Source organism: Coregonus clupeaformis, chromosome 37, assembly GCF_020615455.1.
Source record: "Coregonus clupeaformis isolate EN_2021a chromosome 37, ASM2061545v1, whole genome shotgun sequence".
NCBI lineage: Eukaryota > Metazoa > Chordata > Actinopteri > Salmoniformes > Salmonidae > Coregonus > Coregonus clupeaformis.
The window spans coordinates 972,227-981,975 of record NC_059228.1 but is presented as its reverse complement, the minus strand read 5'-3'; positions in this window follow the sequence as shown (position 1 = coordinate 981,975).

The following is a 9,749-nucleotide window of genomic DNA, read 5'->3' as shown; positions in this document are numbered from 1 at the left end:
TATCCGCTGCCTTTGATATTGTGAACTGTCAGATCCTCCTCTCCACCCTCTCCGAGTTGGGCATCTCCGGCACTGCTCACTCTTGGATTGCGTCCTACCTGACAGGTCGCTCCTACCAGGTGGCATGGCGAGAATCTGTCTCCGCACCACATGCTCTCACCACTGGTGTCCCCCAGGGCTCAGTTCTAGGCCCTCTCCTATTCTCTCTATACACCAAGTCACTTGGCTCTGTCATATCCTCACATAGTCTCTCCTATCATTGCTACGCAGACGACACACAATACATTTTCTCCTTTCCCCCTTCTGATAACCAGGTGGCGAATCGCATCTCTGCATGTCTGGCAGACATATCAGTGTGGATGTCGGATCACCACCTCAAGCTGAACCTCGGCAAGATGGAGCTGCTCTTCCTCCCGGGGAAGGACTGCCCGCTCCATGATCTCGCCATCACGGTTGACAACTCCATTGTGTCTTCCTCCCAGCGTGCAAAGAACCTTGGTGTGACCCTGGACAACACCCTGTTGTTCTCCGCAAATATCAAAGCAGTGACCCGATCCTGCAGGTTCATGCTCTACAACATTCGCAGAGTACGACCCTACCTTACACAGAAAGCGGCACAGGTCCTAATCCAGGCACTTGTCATCTCCCGTCTGGATTACTGCAACTCGCTGTTGGCTGGGCTCCCTGCCTGTGCCATTAAACCCCTGCAACTTATCCAGAATGCTGCAGCCCGTCTGGTGTTCAACCTTCCCAAGTTCTCTCATGTTACCCCGCTCCTCCGCACACTTCACTGGCTTCCAGTTGAGGCTTGCATCCACTACAAGACCATGGTGCTTGCTTACGGAGCTGTGAGGGGGCACTACGTTCATACACCTCTGGCCTGCTAGCTCCCCTACCTCTACGGAACCACAGTTCCCGCTCAGCCCAGTCAAAGCTATTCGCTGCTCTGGCACCCCAATGGTGGAACAAGCTCCCTCACGATGCCAGGATAGCGGAGTCACTGACCACCTTCTGGAGACACTTGAAACCCTACCTCTTTAAGGAATACCTGGAATAGTATAAAGTAATCCTTCTTCCCCCACGCCCCATAAAAAAAAATGAAAAAATGAAAAATGAAAAAGAAAATAACTACAAAAAAGGAGTTTGTCCCACTGGCTATCATAAGTTGAATGCAGCAATTTGTAAGTCGCTCTGGATAAGAGCGTCTGCTAAATGATGTAAATGTAAATGTTAAAAGTGCTTTATAAATCAAATGTTTTTGATAATAATGAATATACAGTACCAGTCAAAAGTTTGGACACAACTACTCATTCCAGGGTTTTTCTTTATATTTACAATTTTCTACATTGTAGAATAATAGTGAAGACATCAAAGCTATGAAATAACACATATGGAATCATGTAGTAACCAAAAAAGTGTCAAAGAAATCAAAATATATTTTATATTTGAGATTCTTCAAAGTAGCCACCCTTTGCCTTGATGATAGCTTTGCACACTCTTGGCATTCTCTCAACCAGCTTCACGAGGTAGTCACCTGGAATGCATTTCAATTAACAGGTGTGCCTTGTTTAAAGTTAATTTGTAGAATATCTTTCCTTCTTAATGCGGTAGGATTAGTCTACAGAAGATAGCCCTATTTGGTAAAAGACCAAGTCCATATTATGGTAAGAATAGCTCAAATAAGCAAAGCGAAACGACAGTCCATCAATACTTTAAGACATAAAGGTCAGTCAATACGGAACATTTCAAGAACTTTGAAAGTTTCTCAAGTGCAGTCGCAAAAACCATCAAGCGCTATCATGAAACTGGCTCTCATGAGGATCGCCACAGGAATGGAAGACCCAGAGTTACCTCTGCTGCAGAGGATAAGTTCATTAGAGTTACCAGCCTCAGAAATTGCAGCCCAAATAAATGCTTCACAGAGTTCAAGTAACAGACACATCTCAACATCAACTGTTCAGAGGGGACTGTGTGAATCAGGCCTTCATGGTCGAATTGCTGCAAAGAAACCACTACTAAAGGACACCAATAATAAGAAGAGACCTGCTTGGGCCAAGAAACACGAGCAATGGACATTAGACCGGTGGAAATGTGTCCTTTGGTCTGGAGTCCAAATTTGAGATTTTTGGTTCAAACCGCTGTGTCTTTGTGAGACGCGGTGTAAGTGAACGGATGATCTCCGCATTTGTAGTTCCCACCGTAAAGCATGGAGGAGGAGGTGTTATGGTGTGGGGGTGCTTTGCTGGTGACACTGTCTGTGATTTACTTAGAATTCAAGGCAGACTTAACCGGCATGGCTACCACAGCATTTTGCAGTGATACGCCATCCCATCTGGTTTGGGCTTAATGGGACTATCATTTGTTTTTCAACAGGACAATGACCCAACACACCTCCAAGCTGTGTAAGGGCTATTTTACCAAGAAGGAGTGACGAAGTGCTGCATCAGATGACCTGGTCTCCACAATCCCCCGACCTCAACCCAATTGAGATGGTTTGGGATGAGTCGGATGGCAGAGTGAAGGAAAAGCAGCCAACAAGTGCTCAGCATATGTGGGAACTCCTTCAAGACTGTTGGAAAAGCATTTCAGGTGAAGCTGGTTGAGAGAATGCCAAGAGTGTGCAAAGCTGTCATCAAGGCAAAGGGTGGCTATTTGAAGAATCTCAAATATAAATTATAACATATTTTGATTTGTTTAACACTTTTTTTGGTTTGTACATGATTCCATGTGTGTTATTTCATAGTTTTGATGTCTTCACTATTATTCTACAACGTAAAAAAATGTAAAAAATAAAGAAAAGCCCTTGAATGAGTAGGTGTGTCTAAACTTTTGACTGGTACTGTAAGTGTCGAAATGACAGCGGTCAAAAATGTTATATTATTGTCAGTTACAGGAAACATTATTTGTGGCCTCGTTCGTGCTTACAATAGTTGGATCTCATTTAGCTGGTATCCCTTGTCCTAACAGTCACCACAAATCTTCATCACTTTCAGTTGATTGCAACACTTCCCACAAACAAGTCGCGGGAGCTGTGCGCAATTTGGCTCGCGAAATGGCTTGCGTGGAATCTTTGCTGCTGCCTTGGCCCTCATAGGTCTCTCATGTAGCCCGTGTGCCAGAATCATGATGAAGTCTCTCCTGCTCATGGTGTTGTTCATGCACTGCCTAAACAACACGTGTGTGTTGATAGCAGCCAAGTCAAGCATGTTGTAGAAGATAGCAACAGGCCAACTGCGAGTTCCTCCTTTCACCTACTACAGCCGTGCCATCTGAACCGAAACATTATCATACACTCAATCAACTGCTGCCCGATATGGATCCTTTCCCAGATATGGAAAGTTGCTCAGCATGAATCAGAATAATAATGATCAGCGATGCCATGATCCATTTCTTCCCCGCCATCTGAGTCATTTTCATTCAGTTCTTGTAGCAACGCTAACGCAGCATGTGCATCCATTCGTCTTGATCTTGCCATTGTAAATTATCCACACTCTGACTGTGTGGCCTACTCCAAGTAGGCCTAGAGTAGACTAATAATAGCTGCTTGGATTCGGTGGACTGATATAGGGTACACCGTTTTGAGATTATAATAAAAATAGATGAATACAAGAGAATGGCCCTCCCTGGTCTTCATCCATAATTGGTGATTACATAATTATGCGTTGTTCGCGTCCACTCATCAACCATTCTCCCCTTTTCTCCCCATCATACTATACTTCATTTATTTAATCTGTTGTTATTTGTGTGAAATTAGTTTCGGTATAGTTTAGGTTAAGTTTCGAGGTAATTATCAGAGTGATTATCAACTGGGCATGGCACATTCAACTATCGGAGAAGGAGTGGAGCAGGCCGGGGAAAACCATTCAAAAAATTACATCCTTTCATAAAACTGGTTGTAACTCCAGTTCTCTTTATGCTATTAACATTCTAACAACAACAGTGTGTTATTTAGGGAAAGTCATATTAGTTTGTAGCCCAAACCGTTCATTTTTGTGAGAAGACCGCTTTTCGGGATGTCTCCTGGTCTGACAAACACCGCTTGTTGCTCTGCCACCTTCCACTGCAGATGCGGTGGACGGTGAGACGCCGAAAGTTTGAGTGACCGGAAATATAATTTAATTCAGTGCAATACAAAGAAAGGTCACACAGCTCTGAGCTGCTGCAGGGGTTTAGGGTCTACAGATTCTGCGTTTTCAGGGCTGAATGCCATGTGGCATTTTTATTTTTTTGAAGGGGTACTGGGTGGGCTTCAGACCATCCTATCAGCCTATCAGGGCTGTGTATGTAACTATCTTCAAATGTGTATCCTATCGCCCACACAATCAGACTGAGCATTTCAATGGTCAAAGGAGGCTCAGGGAAATAAATGAAATATATATATATATATATATATATATATATATATATATATATATATACACATGCAGTGATTTATTAGACACACAGTCATGATTTAAAAATACAATTAAAAAGACTGCTTGGGGGCTTTAATGGTTTTCAGAAAAAATAGTTGCTGCATTCAAATATGGACGAACTGTGCCTACAGTGCCTTCAGAAAGTATTCATACCCCTTGACTTATTCCACATTTTGTTGTTTTACAGCCTGAATTCAAAATGGATTCAATAAAACATTGTCTCTCACCCATCTACACACAATACCCCATAATGACAAAGTGAAAACATGTTTTTAGAAATATTTTACAAATGTATTGAAAATGAAATACAGAAATATCTCATTTACATAAGTAGTCACACCCCTGAGTCAATACATATTAGAATCACCTTTGGCAGCGATTACAGCTGTGAGTCTTTCTGGGTAGGTCTCTAAGAGCTTTGCACACCTGGAATGTACTATATTTGCACATTATTTTTTTCAAATTTCTTCAAACTTTCAAGTCTTGCCATAGATTTTCAAGCAGATTTAAGTCAAACTGTAATTAGGCCACTCAGGAACATTCACTATCTTCTTGGTAAGCAACTCCAGTGTAGGTTTGGCCTTGTGTTTTAGGTTATTGTCCTGCTGAAAGGTGAATTAATCTCCCAGTGTCTGTTGGAAAGCAGATTGAACCAGGTTTTCCACTAGGATTTTGCCTGTGCTTAGCTCCATTCCATTTCTTTTTTATCCTGAAAACTCCCAAGTCCTTAACGATTACAAGCATACCCATACCATGATGCAGCCACCACTATGCTTGAAAATATGGAGGGTGGTACTCGGTAATGTGTTGTATTGGATTTGCCCCAAGCATAACACTTCAGGACATTTACATTACATTTACATTTTAGTCATTTAGCAGACGCTCTTATCCAGAGCGACTTACAGGAGCAATTAGGGTTAAGTGCCTTGCTCAAGGGCACATTAACGTCATTTAGCAGACGCTCTTAGCCAGAGCGACTCACAAATTGGTGCGTTCACCCTATAGCCAGTGGGATAACCACTTTACAATTTGGGGGGGGTTAGAAGGAACACTTTATCCTATCCCAGGTATTCCTTAAAGAGGTGGGGTTTCAAATGTCTCCGGAAGGTGGTGAGTGACTCCGCTGTCCTGGCGTCGTGAGGGAGCTTGTTCCACCATTGGGGACAAAAAGTTAATTGCATTGCCTCCTTTTTTACACGAGTGGTCTTGTTGCACTACATGTAATGAGAACATGAAAAAGTTGTCCTTACGGTGTTGCTGACCCTGCTCATTCCTGGTTAATTTAGCATTTTAGACAAATTTGACGGAGTTTACCAAATCTCTGGACACATTTTTTAGGAATCACAGTTTTGAGAGAAATATTCTTTAAAGTCACAGAAGGAAATTCCAAGAAACTACATAACATCATTTTTCAGTTAATATTAATTGTTGCCCATTTTTTGAATTTTTAACCAAAAAATTTAAGAGTTTGTAATTGGGATCCTTTGCTCAGGACAAGGGCATTTCCGAGCATAGAGCCGACATTGAAATGAATAATATAGAAAATATTTAGAGAATTCCAAAAACAAATCTTCCCCCTTATAAAATTCCCTAAATGTAGTTTTCAAGCTCTATTAATGCAACAACAAACAAAAAAATCAACTATAAAAATGAAGCTTCCCTGCTGGACAAGGACTGGCCCGACTTTCAAGAATCCCTGCTATTAACATCATGGTATTGTTCAGTATTGATTATGTTTTAGGTTACATATACACTGTAGCTCAACTGGTAGAGCACAGCGCTTTTAACGCCAAGGTAGTGGGTTCGATCCCCGGGACCACCCATACACAAAAATGTATGCACGCATGACTGTAAGTCGCTTTGGATAAAAGCGTCTGCTAAATGGCATATTATTATTATTAAAACACTGGTAACACTTCATTTTAAGGGGTCCTTATTACAGTGTAATTATATGTGTAATTACACTGTAACAAGCATTGTAGTTAATTGTAATAACTCATAGTTACACTGTAATAACAACATGTAACTGCTGGTAATTGCAGTCTGTAATTACAGACGTGTAACAACGAATGCTTGTTACCATGCTTGTTACAAATGGGCAAGTTTCCACTAAATTCACCAATTTAGCGTTTCATTTCTTCTCAGCTGCATCCAATTCAATAATAATTATCACAAGGTTGTAATCTCTTGTGGCTCTAATTACCTTCCCGTGAATTTCCACTCATTGTTGTTGCTAGCACCTGCCCCCAAAATGTGTACCATCTGGGTTAACTTGGTCGAGTTTACAAAAACAGATAAGATTGGTCAACATCACTGACTGGGATCTACCATACCGGTGTCATCCTCAAGTGGGTGTTATCCTCAAGTGGGAGTATAAACACACAAGTACACTACATAGGACATGTAAAATCTGCATAAGTACAAAGTAATTTCTAGGTGTTACACAGGATTTAGCTAGTTAAAATGAAGTGTATCTTGAGGGGTACTTACTTGTAATTAATGTGTACTTATATAGTACATTACCCATCCTGACAACTTGTCCCTAATTGTAAAGCTTCTGGAAGCACCATCCAAATGAGAAAATAAACACACTAGTACACCACAGAGTACATGTAATGTCTGCATACGTACATTGTAATTACTAGGTGTTACACAGGATTTAGCTAGTTAAAATGAATTGTATCTTGAGGGTACTTACTTGTAATTATCCTCTATGGGATCGGTGTCCCTATACCGGGACGGTTGCTGCTCAATATGCAATATGTGACTAGAATGGCGTTGTAAACAACAGCCAACTTTCCGGGACATGTCTTATATGGGCAGAAAGCTTAAATGATTGTTAATCTAACTGTAGTGTCCGATTTACAGTAGCTATTACAGAAAAAAAAATACCATGCTATTGTTTGAGGATAGTGCACAACAACAAAACACTTTTCACGGCAACTGGTCTGATACATTCACCTCTGAAGGAAAATAACGTACTTACATTTAGTAATCTTACTCTAATTTGCCATCCTGAGGGTCCCAGATAAAATGTAGCATAGTTTTGTTTGATAAAATCCATTTTTATATTCAAATGTAGGAACTGGGTTCTACAGTTTGACCCCCTGCTGTCTCTGGCTCCACCCTATACTAGTTATCATCATCATGATTCCTATGGTTTAGGCCTATTTCTTGAGACGTTCTTTGCGCACTGTCACATGACGTCAGTGTCAAATAATTTGGGCCCGTTCAAGGTCGTCGTTATTTTGAGCTTGTTGCGCGGATGGGTAGATGTTGACATGATCTCTTAATTCCTGGGATAAATAATTAATTGCACCAATGCATCCCATCCAAAAATGAGAATGTTCCTTAACAGTGAACACTTTGCAAGGTTACATGAGGGAATGAGAGTTTGTCTTATAAACATTTTAAGTGCGTTTATAAACCATTATTCAACCAAACTTTATAGGCTTACAATTTGGCAAGCACAAATGACTATGTCATAATTTTAACTATGACTGTTTATTAATGTGTCTAAAAATGTTTAATTGATGGTTAAGGTAATTGAGCCATTGTCAAATTGAGCCATTGTCAAATGCACCGTTAATTTAACAATTAAAAGTATTTTTCGATGTGAACCGTTTGTGAACTCGTTTTTGCCATTCAGACTCCAGAGCCCTTTATTGCAAAATTGTGTCAATGAGTCGGTCGGTTTTAAATTGGCTACCACTTATCACATGGTTTTTGCAGGCTGAAATATGGTGCATTGGCATACAGTATATGTTTGGGATGCTATCGTAAAAAAACATTTGTAACAAGCATGGTAACAAGCATTCGTTGCTAAACTGCTGTAATTACAGACTGTTTCATGCTGTTATTATGTAATTACACTGTAATAAAGACACCTTAAAATGAAGTGTTACCAAAATGGGCATTTACAATAAAGTAGCTGTTTATCCTCGGGATTTGGTAGTAAAACACTTGGAATTCACGCGCATGCAGGCAAGCGCACACACACACAGGTCTGCCAGTTCTGTGATGTTCGGCTCCAGCTCTACTGACATGTCCCACAGAACATGGGTCTCACCATAAGCTGCCTGCCTGTCTACCCCACTTTCTCTGTCTCTGCACTCACTAGTTTTCATACTGCTCTAATCTTTTTCGCTCAACATTTTATTTCTCCTTAAGGTGATATAATAAATCATTAGATCTGCCGAATCCAGTAAAGCTACAAATCTTGTTCAGACTCTGCGAGCAGTCAGCCAATGTAATCCATGCTGAAAACCTCTTGAAAGAGGCCCTTGTTGCCCCTTTCAGGAGGAATGTGTCTGAGGATGGTTAAAAATCATGGTGTTGGTTCGGACCATCGCTCTGATTCACAGACATGCAGAGAGGTGTGGTCAGGTGTTGAAATCTTTCTGTAAAACTGGAAGGGTATGTCAACAAAATGACAAAGCATGTTATGACAAATTAGACAAGACGATTGTGGTAATATCATGGCTTGATAATGACGCACAAAGCAGTTATTTCGGAGAGGTTTTTTCTTCCATTTTGGCTAGCGATTCAGTCACAACCTTTCAAAGCAGGTCCTGGTTTGATGCGTCACATCCCTGAACATAGTTCAATTAGATAACCCATCAAGAGCCGTTGCCTTCTGAATTTGACTGAGACTGTATGATCTGTAATCCTAATTCTGTCAATTTTTTTCTGTTTTTTTCTCCTTCAACAAAAAATGAAATATTAGCGCCCATGTACGTAGTTAGCTTTCCTTACTTTTTTAATGGAAAATATTGTTTAAATTATATCAATACCTTTTTTGAATATTCCAATGGAAGTTGAAGGCCATTCGAGTGTCACTGTTGACAACTTTGTGGAATTTCTTGAAGTTAATCTGAGAAATTGTTTATGGGATAATGCACATTTTTCATCAGTTCTTTTTACAAGAAAACCATTGAACTGATCACGGCGCCATCTGGTAACCATTTAGGAAATGGAGTTCTCAACTGGTGTGCCAAATTTAGTTCTGGAATACGGAGTATTGACAGAGAAATTATGAGGGGAAAAACTCTTAACATGGATTGATGGATCAAAATCTTAGTATAGACGCGACTATCATCAAGTCTATAATAAGTATCTGGTAAGATTTTGTATGTTTTGCCTTATATGTCAGTGGTGTATTTGTATATGTTAACTTTTATGCCTTATACGACAAACACAATTCACTACATGATTGTGGTGAATTTCCTACATACAGTGCATTCTGAAGGTATTCAGACCCCTTGACTTTTTCTACATTTTATTACGATACATCCTTATTCTAAAATGAATTAAATAAAAAAAAGTCCTCATCAA